Genomic DNA, 18,821 nt, shown 5'->3' with positions numbered 1-18,821 from the left:
GGGTCTTGCTCTTACTGTTTTTTTTCCCTAATATATAAGGGAATAAATCAAGCACAAATGAGCCACATTCTTAATAAGATATTATTATACTTACAATTTCTAAGTTCCCCCTAATTTTCTTTGAGCTCCAAGGTTCATCTCTCTTTCTGTAGGTAAGTAGATGGTTCATCTAACTTTTTTGAATATTTGTGTAGTACGAAGTTTGACTGCATCAAGGTTGTAATATGCTACAGAGATTAAGCCTTTATCACCATGGTAAACATGCATGCTATTAATGGTTTTCGAAAAAAAAAGTTTTCTGTAGGTAGAGGCTCAAAATGTTATAGTAGCTTATCTTTAGAATAAGTTAATAGAAATAGCACTTCTGATTCAAGATAAAGAGATCCTGTAGGTATGATTGGTTACTTTCCAAACTATAGTCAACATGCCATTATGAAGATTACTCATTGCCAGTGTGATAACTGAAAACAATATTTTGTAGTTACTTTACATTGTATTTACCTAGAATAAGTAATTTGGGGTATACTTGCATTTCTTTTTTATTAATTGCATCCTATGTCAAATTCTATAGTAGATACATAATATAAATTAATGCTAAATTGACTACTATAAATATATATATATATTTATTTATATAATATATATAATATATTATATATATATAATATTTTCTTCCTTGTTGATAACTGTTTATTTCACACATTGAATTATGTATATATATGTAAATTTTCAGCTACAAATATATATCCCTAAACGTAATTTGCTCAGAGTATACAACGTTACTTGCATGTGTGTTTTCTGTGCAGACCATTTGGTATTGGTAATCAATTGGTGTGCTCTTCCCTGAGGAAGACTATTATACTTAAATTTCCTGCTGGCCGTTCATAATCTGCTAACTGCTTCCTCGTTATTTCATGTGTCATGAATAATCACATTTACTGGATAAAGATAGCTCAAGGTGTAATAGTTGTCTTAGTTCCTTGATCGTTCTTTGTGATATGGTTATCATGCTAAAGATTTTTACACTGTAATTCACAATAGTACTATTCATTGTTTTCAATGCAATTTGGCAATAATAATAATAATAATAATAATAATGCCCTAGAGAATCCAGTTGCAGTATTTGGATGTCAACAGAATGGCTGAAGAATTGGACAAAGAAGTGTATTATCTCACTCAGGACTGACTGCTATCTCATTGGTGTAGACAGGAGTTGTTACTTTTCTAAACAGATAAGAAAATCTAGCCTCACAAGTTTATATGGTTTTCTTGCGCCTCATAGGAGAGCCATAATTCTTGAGTTCACGCCATGTGTACATGCTGGAATCCATCAGTGCTTGTGTTTGCTGGCATACACGGTAAGCTTATTTATTTTTAGATATAGTACCACTTTGAGTGTGAATGTGTTTAAACATGAATCAGAAATAAAGGACTATGACAGAAATCTAGCAGGCAATATTTAATTTTGCTTTTAAAATGAGTTCTCACCATTTTTCATTTGTTGAAAATGATTCATATAATTTCCCATAGGTAAGCAGTGAGAAAGAGATAATATTGAAAAGTTTATTCTGTTTTTCTCCTTTGATGAGAATTATGAACATGTAATGGAAAGTTGTTCCTGTTAGTTATAGCAACATTTAGCAATGTATGAAGAAAAGGTCCAGAGTGAAAAATAAACAAATATACTATTAAAAATTCAGGAAGTACATTTCTCTTTCAGCGTCTAGCCTGACAGAAAGAGGAAAACACATATATAATTGGATCAGAGGGACTGTGGCTGCTTTTTCTCCTTCACCTCCAAGCATTGTAGACTCACTCTTATTCCACAAGAGAAGCAAAGCGAAGCAGGATGTAAGAACGAAGAAATAAAAACAAATAACGGTGACTTTGGGAGGAACTCTGATCAGATATCTTCTCCTTTGTGAGAAAATGTGTCTTTACTTATTTATTTGTGGAGAAAGTTCTGTCTAGATGAAAGGACATTTATTATTTACCAGTGTGCTTTCACTGGGCTTAATAACTTTAGTAGAAAGTAGCATCCAAAAATAGAAAAATAGATTAGATAAATATGATTTAATACAACACTCATAATTTGCTTTTCTTTGGATATTAAGGAAAGATCAATTGTAGTGCTGTTCTGCCTACCTTTTAGTTAGGATCCATACCTTTATTTTCTTTTTCTTCATATTTTCTTCAATAGTAATTCATCTAATTTAATTATCTTTTACCAACTCTTTTATAGAGAAGCTTGTGTCCTATCTTATGACTGCAAATTTAAAAAGGTTGTATAGTTATCATGAATAATGATTAAGTATTTAAAATATAAACATTTAAATTTTTATTTATCACTTCATATAATGTATATTTTGTTGATCCTTATAAAGACTGGCATTTTGCTGTCTTGTAGTAGTGAGAAAGGTAGAGAGCAATAACAAAGAAGATACTCCTAAAAATACTTCAGCATTTCATCCAAGTTCACTCTTTCCTATAAATACCTCTATCTGCCACACAGCTAGATTGTGGTCCAAACATTCTTTCCACATATGAAGACTAGATAAATTCAGCGAGCTGAGAATGTAATGTGAAGGCTACCAGAGCACAGACTGGAAGCTTGAAGAACTATACCTCATCAGGGTATATGACAGGGGGATTATGTTTTAAAGACATTCCTGATTTACAGATGACCTAGAATCCAGAGTTCTGGTGAAATTAGTTCAAGTGCACTGCAATAGCAACCAGCTAGATTGTATCTTATTTACTTTTTAACTAAAACAGTTTTCTTATTCAGTTTTCAAAAAACAGTTTTTCCTGAAGGTAATCATTATTATCTTAGTGTCTTAGTGAGGGATTTTATTGCTGAGAAGAGACACCATAACCACAGAAACTCTTACAAGGAAAATATTTAATTGAAGATGGTGGCTTACAATTTCAGAGTTTCAGTTCATTATCATCATGATGGGATAAATGGTGGCATGAAGGCAGAGGCCATGCTGGAGCTAAGAGTGCCACATCTTGCAGACAACAAGGAGTGGGCTGAGACACTCAGTGGTATCCTAGCAAGGAAATCTCAAAGCCTGCCCCCATGGTGACACACTTTCTCCAACCAGGCCATACCCACTCCAACAAAGCTATACCTCCTGATAGTGCCACTTCCTATAAAATTATGTAGGCCAATTATACTCAAACTTCCACACTTAGAAAATTTGTTATATGATAAATTTCAAGGCATTTCATTTTAAAACAAAAAATATTCTTATAGAATCTAATACTAAATATTAAAAAGCAAATATAATTCCTTTCTATCACAAGGTAAAACAGAATCTAGCATGAGTCACAAATGTCCACCCATACAGTAGGCTCTTCTATAAAGATGTTACCTCATATTCAATCAGCAAAAGCCGATTTACTTCTGTAATTGTTTCTTCTTTTGTGATTTCTGACTCAGTGATGCACATTTTATAGTTTACTCTAGAAAGAAATTGTGATTGCTACAACATATTTAAAGGGAAATAAAGGTGCAACAAATAAGGGAAATATCTTGCTTACATGTTTTTTTTTTCCCCTCAGTGCCCTCCGTGTGAAATACTCATTATGTAAAGATGTTGTGTTATGAAATAGCATCTCTCACACCTGATCAATTTTGAGGCTATAAAAACAATACAAAGGGATGCTAAGTATTTCCCCCAATCAGCATCTTAAACATTGGGGGAAAAAAGAATCTTCAACAAATGATGATGAGTTAACTAGGTGTTCATATGCAGAAGAAAGAAATTAGACCTATACTTATCACCTTTCACCAACTCCAAATGGACCAAAGATTTAACCTGAAACACTGAAATCTCTAGGAGAAAACATAAATAGTACCCTATATGATAGAGATGTAGAAAAGGACTTCCTATGTAGAACTCCATTTGTCCAAGAATTAAGGTCAACAATTGACAAGTAGGACTACATAAAACTAAAATACGTCTGCATATCTAAAGCCACCAACTTAGTGAAGAGGAATGACAGAGAATGGGAGATAATCTTTGTAAGTTATATATTTGACAGAATTTTAGTATCAAGAGTGTACAAAACAAAAAAACCCAAAAGCAAAACAAAACAAACCCAGTGTTCTATTCCAAAGATGGCCCAGGACATGGAATATAGAGTTCTTAAAATGTGATTAAGGAATATATCATAAATGTTTATTATCCCTAGAAATTATGGAAATGAAAATAAAAACAATGTTAAGATTTTAAGTTACTCTAGTCATAATGGCAAGAATTAATAGAACATCCAATAACAAATAATGGAGGAATGGAGGAATGTGGAGACATAGAAACTTTATTGGCTGTTGGTGGGTTTACAAACTGGAACAACCACTATGGAAAGCAGTGTTGAGAATTCTCAAAATCTAAATCACTCTATTATATGACTTTGCTATAGATCTCTGTGGCATATGTCCAAAAGAATGGACAAACTACTCCAGAGATATGTTGTTCAAATCTTAAATCGTCTTTTAATAAAAAATACAGGTACCAGATATTGGGGTAAAAGCTGAGAGGTCAGAGAAGCAGAACAAGCCATAGCCACCACCTTTTACCTCACCATCTCCACAAATCCTCTGACTGAAATCCTCTGAGTCTTCATTCGAAAGCATCTCAGCTGAACTGTCTTAGTTTCTGTCTCCTCATGCCTTATATACTGTTCTCTGCATATCCATGTCACTTCCTGGGATTAAGGTGTATGTGCTTCCCAGTACTCAATTAAAGGTGTGTGCCACCACTGACTGGCTCTGTTTGTCTTCTGACAAACAGGCACGTTTATTAGGGTCTACAATATATCATCACAGAAATACTTGCTCAGCCAAATTCATTGTTCCTCTAGTCACAATAACCAGGAAATGGAAACAACCTATATGTCCTACAATTAGTGAATACATAGTGAATTGGTATATGTATACTGTGGAACTATTCAGATGTAATGAAAAGTGAAATCATGACTTTTGCATGTAAATGGATGGAAATAGAAAAGATCATGCTGAGTGAGATAAACTAGACCAGGAAGACAAATGCCACATATTCTAACTCATAGGACCCTAGCTCTAAATCCATGTATATAGCTTGTAATAACTACAGACAACAGGGAAATTAAAAATGACCATTGCTGCAACTGAAATATTGGAGAGCATCAGAGATTGGAAGAATCTTAACATGGAATCAGGAAGTGGGAGTGGGGTTGTCTTTTGAGAGGAAAAAGGAGGTAGAGACAGAAGAAGGCGAGAGGAACATAAAGAATAGCAGGATGAATGTAAACTCACCAGGGAGATGGGAGAAGGGGGCCTCTTAAAGAGTAGGCAAGAGGTAAACACAGAAGAAGGAGGTAGGTAGATAAAATAACAATAAGGTTTTCTTAAAAAGTCAAAAGAAATCATACTATTAAATATTTAAACACTAGATATTTAACTGAAAACACCTATAACACAGGTATAGGCATATAAATATACATATTTAGTTTCTTTGTTATTTATTATATTTGTGTTTTAATTTTACACATCAGCCATAGGTTCCCCTGTCCTCCCCCTTCCCTTCCCCGCCCCCACCTTCCCCTGCAGCCCCACATATTTAGTTTTAATGAGCTTTTCTCATCTGGGATGAAGGTGCACCTTGCAATATCCAAAGACATGATCAACCCTACTTTGAGTTGTTGGCCAGGGCTGTCCAAGAGATTCCCAAAACATAAAGCCTATTGCTGTTGCCCTTGGAGTCTCCTGGAGGTGGAAGGTAGGTCTCTATGACTAAAGAAACTATGCACTTCAGAAATAGGACTCAGCAACACCTGGCATGGTACTGACCTAAATATTCCTTCCCTAAGTACTGGGCTTTATGGTGTCAAAAGGTAACATGCTTATAAGCTTCCAAAGGAGGGAGGCAGCCAAAAGTCCTATTCAGCTAAAAAGTCCATGAACCACATCAATGATTAGCATGGCATGATAGCTGTCATGACATATTTCATATTAGAAACGTAGAAATACACAATAGAAAGCTCTAGAGCCATGAGAGGAAATTAACTGAAAGAAATTAGATGACCAGAAATAAGCTTTGTGCTAACACACACACACACACACACACACACACACACACACACACACACACACACACAAACACCACACCACACACAAAGAATCAGTAAAACAAATATTGCCTTTCAGGAATATCAACAAGAGTAACAGATATTTAGCCAATTAAATAGGAGATGGATAGCAAAGGTGTAAATTAATAAAAATAGAGGGGAAAGGGACGTTACTATAGACATCGAGGAAATTCAGAGAACTTTAAGGTCATACTCTTAAAATCTCTACCACACTGGGAAACAAGTGAATTCGATGATGAAGATGATGATGATGATGATGATGATGATGAAGATGATGATGATGATGGTGGTGATGATGATGATGATGATGATGGTGGTGATGATGATGATGATGGTGGTGATGATGATGATGATTGAAAATAGATTTTTCGCTCATGGAATACATTCTGGCCCCAGTTTTTCCTCCCCAACTCCTCCAACTTCCTCCTACCTCCCCTCGCCCCCAGATCCATTTCCTTTTCAGGAAAGGGCAGGGCTCCAAGAAATGACAGCCAAACAGGGCAAAACAAGATAAATAAGACAAAGTGAAAGTCCTCATATCAAGGCTGGATAAGGCAACTCAATAGAAAGAAGAGTCCCAAGAGCACACAAAATGGTCAGATACACACCTGCCTCCATTGTCAGGAGTCCCTCAAAACAACAACAACAACAACAACAACAAACCCTTGTACTAATATTAAATGAAGATCAGGTGAGAAATTTAAAAAGTCACTAAATCCTAAGGAATTGATGTAGTGTGTAAGTCTCTCAACCAAGGAGAGCCCATGGCCTTAGAACTTCAGTACAGAATTATACCAGTCTTTACAAGATAAATTAACAACAATAATTCTCAAATTATTACGGAAAAACTGAATAGACATTTCTTATTTTTTTAACAAAAGTAGTATTATGCTTATACCAAAAACTACGAAAGACCCAAGTAGGAGAAAATTATAGACCAGTGTGAATATAGACATAAATTATATCCCAATGAATATAGATACAAATATTCACTAAAATCACTGCAATTCACATCAATTAAACAACATTTCAACTTCATATGGAAATTCAAATATCCAGAAAGCTAAGACAACCCTGAATAATAAAAGAACTGATTTAGGGTATCGCCATTCCAAAGTTTAAGTTGTACTACAGAGATTTTGTAATAAAAAATAGTATGGTATTTGACTATAAAACAATTCAGTGGAACTGAGTTGCAGTTATGTTTGAACATAACTCCACGCACCTGTGGACACTATTTTTCATTTGCTTTTTTTTGTTTGTTTGTTTTTGTTTTGCTTTGCTTTTGATAAAGAGATAAAACTACACACTAGTGAAAAGACAATATTTTCAGCAAATCGTAGTGATCAAACTGGATGTTTGCAGGTAGAAGAATGCAAAAAGACTAATATTCATCACCCTGAACAAAACACCAAATGCATCAAGGACCTCAATATAAACCAGGTTTCTTGAATCTGATGAAAGAGAACCTGGGAATAAGCTTGAATATACTATCATAGGAAAGGAATTTCTGAACAGGACATCAAAAGCACAGGGACCCAATGATCCTGAAAAATTCTGTATGGTAAGAGGCATACTCACTCAGGTCAAACAGCAGCCTGCAGAACAGGAAACATTCTTTTACAATTATACATCCAATGAATGATTAGTAGCTAAAGTATGTAAAGAATTCAGAAAAAAACTGAACAGCAAGAAGTCAGTTTAAAAATGGGGACTGGGTAGTGTTGAATGTTCCCAAAGATGAAATGCAAATCGTTAAAGAAACAAACAAATGTTTAACAACCTTAGCCATCAGAGAAATGCAAATTCAAAGTACTTGGAGATATGATATCACAGCTGTCAAAATGTCCAAGATCAATAAAACAAATGAGCACAATTCCTGGCAAGTATGCAAATGTTGGGGCACATTTACTCATTGGTGCTAGGAATGCAAACTTGTATAGCCACTGTGGAAATCAATGTGTTATTTTGTTCAGAACCTGGGGATAGATATACCTGAAGATCAAGCTGCATTGCTTTTGGGCATATGCCCAAAGGCCTCTATAAACTACAGAAATTCTTGCTCATCCATGTTCATTACAGCTCTATTCACATTAGCCAGACCTTGGAACCATCCTAGATGTCCATCAACTGATGAATGGATAATGAAAATATAGTTCAGTCACAAAATGGAATATTATTCAACTGTGAGGAATATTGAAATTTGCAGTTACATGATTAAATTTAAAACAATCAATTTGAGTGAGGTAACTCAGACCAAAAAAGACAAATATTGTGTTTTCCCTTATAGGTGAATATTGCTATTTATGACTTCCATATGGGTGCTACAATCCAAACAAACACAGAAGTAAGTACAAAGAAAGGGGACAGAGAGACGAAAAGATCTCTCAAGGGAGGAAAAAGAGATAATGGTATTACAGAGAGATAGGGGAGAGAATTCAACAGGGGGATTAAATAAGAAGGCAGGTGGGAGAGAATGCTAAAGGAGAGAATAGTGGGAGGGATGACTATCATCATAGGCCATTTGAAAATCCATATGGAAACCTTCTACTCTAGAATTTTTTTTTAAATATATTCATATATGAAAGCAATGTAAATGGAGTCACCAATTGTGCAAAGACGATGCCCCACCTAATCATCTTATGCCAAGTAAAACCTCCAGTGTTAGGAATGGATTACATCTTCTTGAGTTGTAGGCCAAAGTTACTACTCCATTGAAATCTCTAAAAATCAGAGGCTATGGAAGTCAATGGGAGACCCACAACTGGGCAATGTGCAGAGAGAGATTTTTGAGCACTGTCGTAAACAGAGGTCTTCATCAAACTCCTTCCATTCAGACTCAGAGACCTCAGATTACTGAAAATAAGGCAGAGAGAAAAGTGAATAATTCCATCCTGTTACTCCAAGTAAAAATTATCTTGAGACATAACAGAACTAATGCAGGTATGAATTTACAGGACTGTCACAGCAGGCTCAAAATCTGCACAGGTTGAAACCATATGTCATCCTACACTAAGAGTGGGATGTGGACATGTCTCTACCCCTACTTAAGAAGCTATTACAATTGGTACCTGTTGGCTAAAGAAACTCAGTTTTCTCCAATGTACTCCCCAGGGCAGCCTCCTTGTTCAGGAGTAGCTGGCCAACTCAAAATACACTATTATTTGACTAGACTCATCTCATTTTGTTTCTTCAGGTTTTGTCTTATCGATGTAATCCTAACCCCAGCTCTAACCTTATTTTGATCTCCATTTTTGTGTTTTTGTAGTTTGTGTGTGTACATTTCTCTGTTTGTTTTGGTTTTGTTTGTTTTAAAGAGAGAGAGGAAATAAAGGACATAAAGTTGGGTATGTAGGGGGTGGGGAGGATCTGGGGGGATCTGGGGAGGGGAATCATAATCAAAATGTATTGTATAAATGTCTTTTTTTTTCTATTAAAAAACAGACAAAAGTGTAATCCTAAAAAAAAAAATTAAAACTCTTTTTTGACTTGTGTTGCCCCAAGTTAAACTCCAGTTCATCTAGGTATCTAGTTGTAATAAATATCACTTCCCATTTATTAACAGATAATTGATAATTTATATCAGCTATTGTTTTTCATGTTGGAGTACAAAGTTGCAAATGAGAGCTCTATGTCTTAACAGTAATTACAGTTTACCTTCTTCAAAACTAGATTGCTCTAAGATACTATCATTCAAGTGATACAGTTGTGAATGACTGTTGCTCTGGAAAAGAAACGCTTGACTAGTGAATCTATGTTTGCATATGTTTTGTGTGTTTTTGTAACATTTCAGAAAGTTATTTTAGACATTATTGATCATAGACAGTAATAATATGTTAAGGTTTTCCTTTATTTTGTAGTTCTGTGATTCTGGCAAGTTTTTAATATTATTTTTTAATGGGCATAAAAAGTCTCAGATATAGCTAGTAAATTTTCATATTTTCTTACTTTCCATTGAAATTTCTGTCCATTTTAGTTTTTCTCTATGCTATTGTTGTAGCTGCCTCAAACGTATTAAATGTCTCCTTTCTCTCATTAATGAACAAAAGCAGAGTTTGATTTCATCAGGTAATTATGTTACCTTCCTTTCACTGAGGCAGAATAGGCTTGATCTGTGTGTTTTGAATTAGAAGTAGGTATTTAAAAGAGAGCTATTAACTTTTAAGGATTAGAAGATTTCATGGATAATAGATGCTACAACCATTATAATCTCATGTTTATCAACTATATTAATTCAGTTCAAATATAACATCATTGTATATATCCCTTAAAAATACAGAAATAAATAGAAAGACTAATATAACAAGAATTATTAACATATTAGAAATATGTACACCAGGGCCTAATAACAGGCTAAATTATTTGTGTTTTTGAATCTTCATCTGTGTAATCTATAGAATGTTTATAAATATATTAAGTAAATCTTACTCACTATAGTCAATTGAAGCTTTAAAAGCAAACATACAGACATGCATAGATTATTTGTAAACTTAGACTTTGTCCATGTAATATTATTTCATTACCCATTGTCTTCTGAGTTTCACTGTGTTACCAAGTGCATGAGAAAAACAATAGCAATAAGAATATTGCTTTCTTGATTTATCATGGTATCTCTTTCCTTGTTCTCCCACTCTGTTCCTGATCCAGCTAGGACCTTCTGTTCCCCTAAGCTCTCTTTCCCCTAACCATTGCCCTCCATTACCCCCCACCCCCCACCCCAGCTTGCTCATGTAGATTTCATCCATTTCTCCATCACTGGGAGATCTCTGTGTCTTTCTTAGGGTCTTCTTTACTAGCTAGCTTCCCTGGAGTTGTGAGTTGCAGTTTGATTATCCTTTGCTTTGCATCTAGTATTCACTTATGAGTGAGGACATATCATATTTGTCTTTCTAAGTCTGGGTTGCCTCACCCAGGATGATATTTTCTAGCAGAGTGCTAGAGAGGTCCACAGGAATCCACAAAGATGACTCCACTATAGACTACTGGCAATGGTCGAGAGGGTGCCTGAGCTGACCTACTCTGGAAATTAGATGGCTGAACACCCTAACTATCATGAAAGAACCCTCATCCAGTGACTGATGGAAGCAGATGCAGAGATCCATGGCCAAGCTCCAGGTGGAGCTCCAGGAGTCCAGTTGACAAGACTGGATTATATCAGCAAGAAATATTGAGACATTGATTGAAAAAAGTACAGAGACAACTAGCCAAGCTAGTGGAAACACATGAATTGTAAACCAATAGCTGAGGAGCCCCCAAAGTACTAGACTAGGTCCTCTGGATAAATGAGACAGTTGTTTAGATCGAACTGTTTAGGAGTCCCCCAGGCAGTGAGACCAGTACCTGTTCTTAGTGCATGAGCCAGCTTTTTGGAACCTGATGCCTATACTGAGACACTTTGCTCAGCCTTGGTGCAGGGAGGAAGGGCTTGGACCTGCCTCAGCTTAATATACCAGGCTCTGCTGACTCCATAGAGGAGACCTTGCCTTGGAGGAGGTGGGAATGGGGAATGGAATGGGGGAAAGGCTGGAGGATGGGAGGATAGGGGAATCCATGCTTGATATGTAAAACAGATAGAAAAATATCTTAATAAAAAAAGAATATTTCCAAGTGGCTGTACAAGCTTGCATTCCCACCAGCAGTGGAGGAGAGTTCCCCTTGCTCCACATCCTCTCCAGCATAAGCTGTCTTCTGTGCTTTTGATCTTAGCCATTCTAAGGTGTAAGGTGGTATCTCAGAGTCGTTTTGATTTGCATTTCCCAGATAATTAGGGATGTTGAGCAATTCCTTAAATGTCTTTCAGCCATTTGAACGTCCTCTGTGGAGAATTCTCTGTTTAGTTCTATAGCCCATTTCTTAATTGGACTGTTGGGCATTTTGATGTCTAATTTCTTGAGTTTTTTATATATTCTGGATATCAGCCCTCTGTCAGATGTGGGGTTGGTGAAGACCTTTTCCCATTCTGTAGGCTGTTGCTTTGTCTTGTTGACCATGTCCTTTGCTCTACAAAAGCTTCTCAGTTTCAACAGGTCCCATTGATTGATTGTTTCTCTCAGTGTCTGTGCTACTGGTGTTATATTTAGAAAGTGATCTCCGGTGCCAATGCATTCAATAGTACTTCCTACTTTCTCTTCTATCAGGTTCAGAGTAGCTGCATTTATGTTGAGGTCTTTGATCCACTTGGATTTAAGTTTTGTGCACAGTAACAGATATGGATCTATTTGCAGCCTTCTACACATTGACTTCCAGTTATGCCAGCACCATTTGTTGAAGATGCTTTCTTTTTTCCATTGTACCTTGGATGGGAGACTTTGAGTTTTTAAAATCAGTTTTAGATAACATACAGTTTCTATAACAACTGTGTCAGAAAACTCAGCAGTAATGTTATATAGCTGAACAAGAGAGAAGTACTCCATAGATACTCAAATGCATTTTTAAAACTAGAGAGTAACCTGTCCTATAGTGAGAAGTAACTATATGTTATAAACCGAAAGATCTTCAGAGTATATTCCATAGAATGATTACATCATATCTACTCAATGTTTATATTTACATGCCAGATCATTTGCAAAGAAGTTAGTTAGGCACAGAATTTATTGCTATTTTTGAGATAATAGCTCTCACTATACCTTGAATTTATTTTTATCATAATAGTGTATCATATATTGTTTTATTATACAGTCTTGATGTTTTGGAAAATGCCTGTAGTATCTGTGTACTGTGGTAGTATTGTGTTCCCCAAAATATTGTGCACCCTAATAAACTTACCTAGGGTCAGAGAACAGGAACAGCCACTAGATACAGAGGCTAAAAAATGGTGGCACTCACACCTTTAATCCTAGCATTCCAGAGGCAGAAATCCCTCTGGATCTCTGTGAGTTCAAGGCCACATTGGAAACAGCCATGCCTTTAATCCCAGGGAGTGATGGCAAAAAGCACAAAGATTATAATAAGGCATGAAGAGCAGAAACTAGAAGCATTTGGCTGGTTAAGCTTTTATGCTTTGAGCAGTATAGTTCAGCTGAGATCCATTTGGATGAGGACTCAAAGGCTTCCAGCCTGAGGAAACAGGATCAGCTGAGGAACTGGCGAGGTGAGGTAGCTGTGGCTTGTTCTGTTTCCCCGATCTTCCAGCATTCACCCCAATACCTGGCCCAGGTTTGATTTTATTAATAAGAACTTTTAAGATTTGTGCTACAATGTACATTCTATTATCATCTCACTTTAACATGACTCTGTTCAAAAATATGACATCCACTAAATAGTCAAATTGTTGACAATAATCACTGCAATCACAAACACTTGAAGTTGTGTTTGTCTGTACACACAAGTGTGCACACACACACACCCAGGAAAGTAAGAGGCTAGAGGTTGGTAAGAAGAAAGTTGGTCAGTAGAAAATGAATATGATATGAGAGGGTAATGGCAAATAAATTATCACACAATTGTTTATATAGATATAATCATCAAACAATCAAAGGAAATGGGGTAACATTTTCATGTAACATTCAAGCCATCTTCCTGTCCCAAGGGAAAGTATCAATGATCCAGGATTCTTGATTGGCATGGCAGAAGAGGAGGAAACGAATATAGTAATTGAGTGAAAAGAACATGTACTCAGCTGAACATCCTGGAATATTCCACAGTCAATAAATTTCTATTGGGCCACCTTGAATTAAACAGAAAATACAATGAAGAAGATTGGGGATAAAGATAAGACACTCTGTCTATGAAGAATACTGGGACGAAGAAGGAAATACTAGGGAGGCAACAAGAGATAGAGGAGAACTAAATCATGTTGAGTGAATTAGGGAATTACTTGTTGGCCAATTTCTACTGAATAATTTTAATATTGAAGATTGTATGGTCTAGAAAAACTAGACTCTCTTTTCTTATAGCTTTAAATAAAACAAAATATACTTAATGTAAACAAAACAGAAAATAAGTTCTGGATATACAGAAATTCTGAACTTCTACTTATTAAGATTAACATATATTTCCACACACTAGGACCTGTGTACTTGTCAATTAAGAGCCACTTCAGAATGTATGTTTATATTTTGTCATAGGTGCAGTGACTGTGTCGAACATTGTAATATAACTACAATGTGGGACAAACGATAGGGTCTATACAGTGTACATTTTATAATATAAAAGCAAGGATAAAAGGTAATAGATGATAGCAGGGTGGTGGTAGTGCACGCCTTTAATCCCAGGACTCAAAAGGCAGAGCCAGGCTGATCTCTGTCAGTTCTAGGCCAGCCTGGTCTATAGAGGGAGATTCATAACAGGCACCAAAACTACACAAAGAAACCCTGTCTCGGAAAAACCAAAAAAAGAAAGAAAAAGAAATAGATCATGAATGAAAAATTATATTAATACATAATATAACATAAAACAATATATATATATAGATAGATATCAACATAAACACACACATATATGTACATATATGCATACATACATGAAGGAAATTCTATATAAAACATAATGGCTAAAAATAAAATAAAATAAATTTTATGAACTCTGGATATTTTTGCTATTTTACGATATAATGTATCATGTCCTGTCAGTGTTCAGAGATGTGATTACTCTCTTTAGCATGCCATGGAGTTAATAACCCTCTTCAGTTTTGTGGACTTTGGCCTTTGGGGCCTCAGTTTCCATAAATTCCTTTTCATGTGTGTTGTAAAATTAACTAGTGAGTCTGGGCTTAATATTTTTATTTTTATATTACTTATCTTTCAATTTATCCCTATATATGAGTTTATTGGGATTAGCTAGTTTGATTGTATGTTTGAGGAAATGGAATCTTTCAAAGCATGAAGTTATTTTATTTAAATCATCAAGTTACTTATTTCCTATCTCTTAGTTACAATGATCAGTAATGATTAGTAACTTTTTCTTTCAGGAACTGCACTTTTCTGTCCTTTTCCTTCTGTACTTAATTATTCTACCTAAAGTTTATCAAATTTCTAAAACTTTTTGAACAATAAACATTTAATTTACATTCAGTCATTTGTAGCATATTTTTGCTTTAATCCGACTAATTAAGACATAATTATAGACATTAAATAAATATTTGCACCTATATTTCTACCGTCACTGTAAGCCTTTTGACATTTCCTATGATCTGAAAACTTTAATTTAAAATCATCCTTATTTTCAAGAGAATGATAGTCTGCTTCAGAGTAACCCTTGAACATTTTGCCATTGTTAATTTTTTTTCAAGTCTCATCAAAATGTGCATGTTTTGTGACAAAATTTACTTTACATATTTGATCATTATTCATGCTGCAAAATTCTGAGTGATCTATTCTAATTTGCTGCTGGTGTTGAATTGGGCAAGTGCTTCCCAATTTGTTTACCCATTTCCCAGTGACAGGCATTTGGGTCAATACCAGTTTGCAGCTATGCATCCATCATGGATATTAGTGTGCAAGGGTTGCAGTGGTTATTTTGTTCACTTGAACACAAGGAAACTCTCGTGAGGGGGTTACTAGACTACTTGGTAAGTAGGTGCTGGATTCCAGGGAAACTTTTAACTGTCTTCAAAGTGACTGTGAAGCAATGTACATTCTCAGCAGTGATGTCTGGGGCTGTTAGTTCTAGCAAGAGTTTTTAAAAATATGTGTTTGACTTCTTAAATGTGAATGTGTGTTATTTATTCTTCTTCTTGACTCATTTATCTGGTTATGATGTGAGCCGTGTTAAGGATTAATGGACATGTACTGACTTACTTGTCATACATGAGTAACTTTCTATTTCATGTGATTTGATAGGGTGGCATAGATATCTTTTACTGGGTTGGAGATGATCCCTTCTAACTTCGTTGAAAGATTTAAAAATAATAAATGGTTTTAGCATGTAGGGTTTAGTTAAGCAATTTTTCTTTATCTATTGAGGTACAGCTTAAGTTCCTCTTAATTACTGTCATAGTATTAGATTCATTCATTTCTATGAGTCAAACCAATTGTCCATTCTTCAATATCAGGTATTATGTTGTAGTATTAAAGAACACATATCCATATTTCTATGTAGTTGCTATGATGTAAAGAACTTATTACCATGATCTGACAGCTGATAGATATATTCTTTTTATTTAATTATTTGTTTGCTGTTTGTTTATTTTTAGATGTATACTTTTAAATATCCACTATTATGTGAAGTTTTTCTATGACCTAATCATTTCTTCCAACAATGTTTAGATAATGGAGAGAGATCTCTTTGAACCTAATATTCTCAGAATAAAATTATGGCTTTATGCTGCTTAGTTTTAAATTAAAGTTCCTGGAGAAGAGCATGAGTTGAGGAACTGCCTCTAGAGATTGGCCTGTGGATGTTTCTGCAGGGCATTTTCTTGATTAATAATTATATAGGAGAGCCCGGATCACAGTAGGTGTTGGTACCTCTGGTCAGTTGTACTGGTTGTATAGGAATGAAAGCTATGTATGCTTTGTAGGACAAACAAGAAAGCATCATTCCTCCATATTTTCTTCTTCATTCCCTGCATCCAGACTCATAAAGTGAGCTGCTGTTCTAACTTTCCTCAGTGGTTGGGATGTACAAGCCGAATAAACCCTTCTGCTGTGGAATAATCTCTTGTACACTGTAAAGACTTGTCACTCATATTGGTTCAATAAAATGCTGATTGGCCAGGCCAGAAGTATAGGTGGCAAGGGCGGACTAGGAGCATTCTGGGAAGAGAAAGGGTGAAGTCCGGGGTGCCCAGCCAGACATAGAGCCTAGCATTTGTAAGTAATATTAAGCCTTTGAGTCAAATACTTGGGAAACAACTGCTGGGATAGAGAGCAGGCAGTCAAGACAGGACACTTCTGCCTGCAACCTTCATTCTGTATGTTATTTAGGACAGTGAATTTTTTGTTTGTTTGTTTGTTTTCACAGCAACAGAAAAATGAAAGTTATTAAAATAGAAATTGATACCAGAGAATTGGCTCTTGCTGTGTCAGACCTGACCATGTTGTTTTGGTAATGACTGTGGAAGTTTAACATTTTGGGCTGGAAAAGTGATCAAGTTCTCTGTTACAGCCTACTCTGTGGGAGCTTGGAATATAAGAGCATGGATAGAAATGCAGACATTATAATCTTGGCATGTGAAGTTTCAGAGGAAATGAAAGACTCTACCAGGGATGATATTATGCAATATTTAAATTAAGAATTTGTGTTTTTTTCTTTTAGAAGGGCCTGAAGGAGAATCTGTAACTAACAAGAGACCAACATCACAAAAGTGAAACCTTTACATTCCAGGGACAGTTGATGCTGGTTAGCTGATGTTGAGAAATCAGCTACGATTAAGATGAAACCAACATGGTTGAAGTGCAATCTTCTGAGAAATATTTCCTTGGGATCAGTATATGGAAGTTGTGACCTAACAGGGGACCTGACTGTATTTTAAGGTGAGAGTCAAACTTCATAGTCTTGCTGAATAGTGTTGCTTAGCAGTCTCTATATGTTACTTGATTGAGTCCAGAAGGCCATTGGAAAGGTGAAGCCTCAGTTACAGTTGAGCCCAACATATTAGTGACACCAGGACTGTAGGATATCCACCAAGAACAGCAGCATATGTGCATTGGATCTATACTGAGCCTTTAAGACAGGAAGTGTGTATTACAGATGGCTGAGCCAGAGCAGTGTTGTGAAAGCTCTTTAGAGCCCAGAAGATTATGAGTAAGTCTCCAAGGTCATATAATGAACTGTTTATACTTTTGAGTTTGGTTTTCTTTGACCTGATTATAATTATACCCCTTATTATAAGAAAATGTAATTGATTTTAGGTTGACAGGGGCCCACATTTGAGTGAAATTGGATATTTTAAAGAGACATTGCACTTCTAAGTGTTAAAGATTTTAAGGACTGTGGGACATTCAAAAGTTGGACCATCTCCTTGTTACGATATTCATATTAACATGAGATCTTGGCAACAAACAAGAAAGACAAACATAACTTAGTAGTAATATTTTTGTGTGTCAAGTTGACAAGTTGTGCTGGTTAGTTTATGTCAATTTTATACAAACTAGAACTAACTTGGAGTAAGAACCTCAACTGAGAAATTGCCTGTGTAAGATAGGCATGTTGATGTGCAGAAAGGAGCATTTTCGTCACTAGTGATTGATATTGGAGGGTCTGGAACCTTGTGGGTGATGATACCCCTAATGCAGCAATAGTTCTGAGTTATAAAAGACAGCAAACTGATCCAGCCATGAAAAGGAAGCCAGTAAACAGCCATGACTCTTAAGTTCCTATTTTAGTTCCTGTCTTGACTTCCCTCAATATAGACTCTAACCTGTAATATGTATAAATTCTTTCATCCACAAGTTGGGTTAGTCAATGTTAGTCAATCACAGCAATGGCAATCAACTAAGTCACCTCATGAATATTTCTCATATTTATCTGTACTGTAAGTCATTTTAATAACCATTCCCAAAGTTTCCTCCTGTCCTAAAACATTTGTATTTAAATGTAGACTCCTGTTTTCCTCCTAGCTTTTCTTCAGTACCTTGAATTCTCATGGCTCTGTTCAAATATCATTAATATATTAGTGCATGTCCTTAGTAAGAATTTAACTTCACACACTGTAAACAAGGTGTCTAAAGCTTATGATCATTATATATAATAACATGGCTTTCAAAATATAAAAGTAGCGTTTATAAAACCTATGACTATGCTAT

Source organism: Onychomys torridus, chromosome 23 (assembly GCF_903995425.1).
Source record: "Onychomys torridus chromosome 23, mOncTor1.1, whole genome shotgun sequence".
NCBI lineage: Eukaryota > Metazoa > Chordata > Mammalia > Rodentia > Cricetidae > Onychomys > Onychomys torridus.
This window is presented reverse-complemented; position numbering follows the sequence as displayed.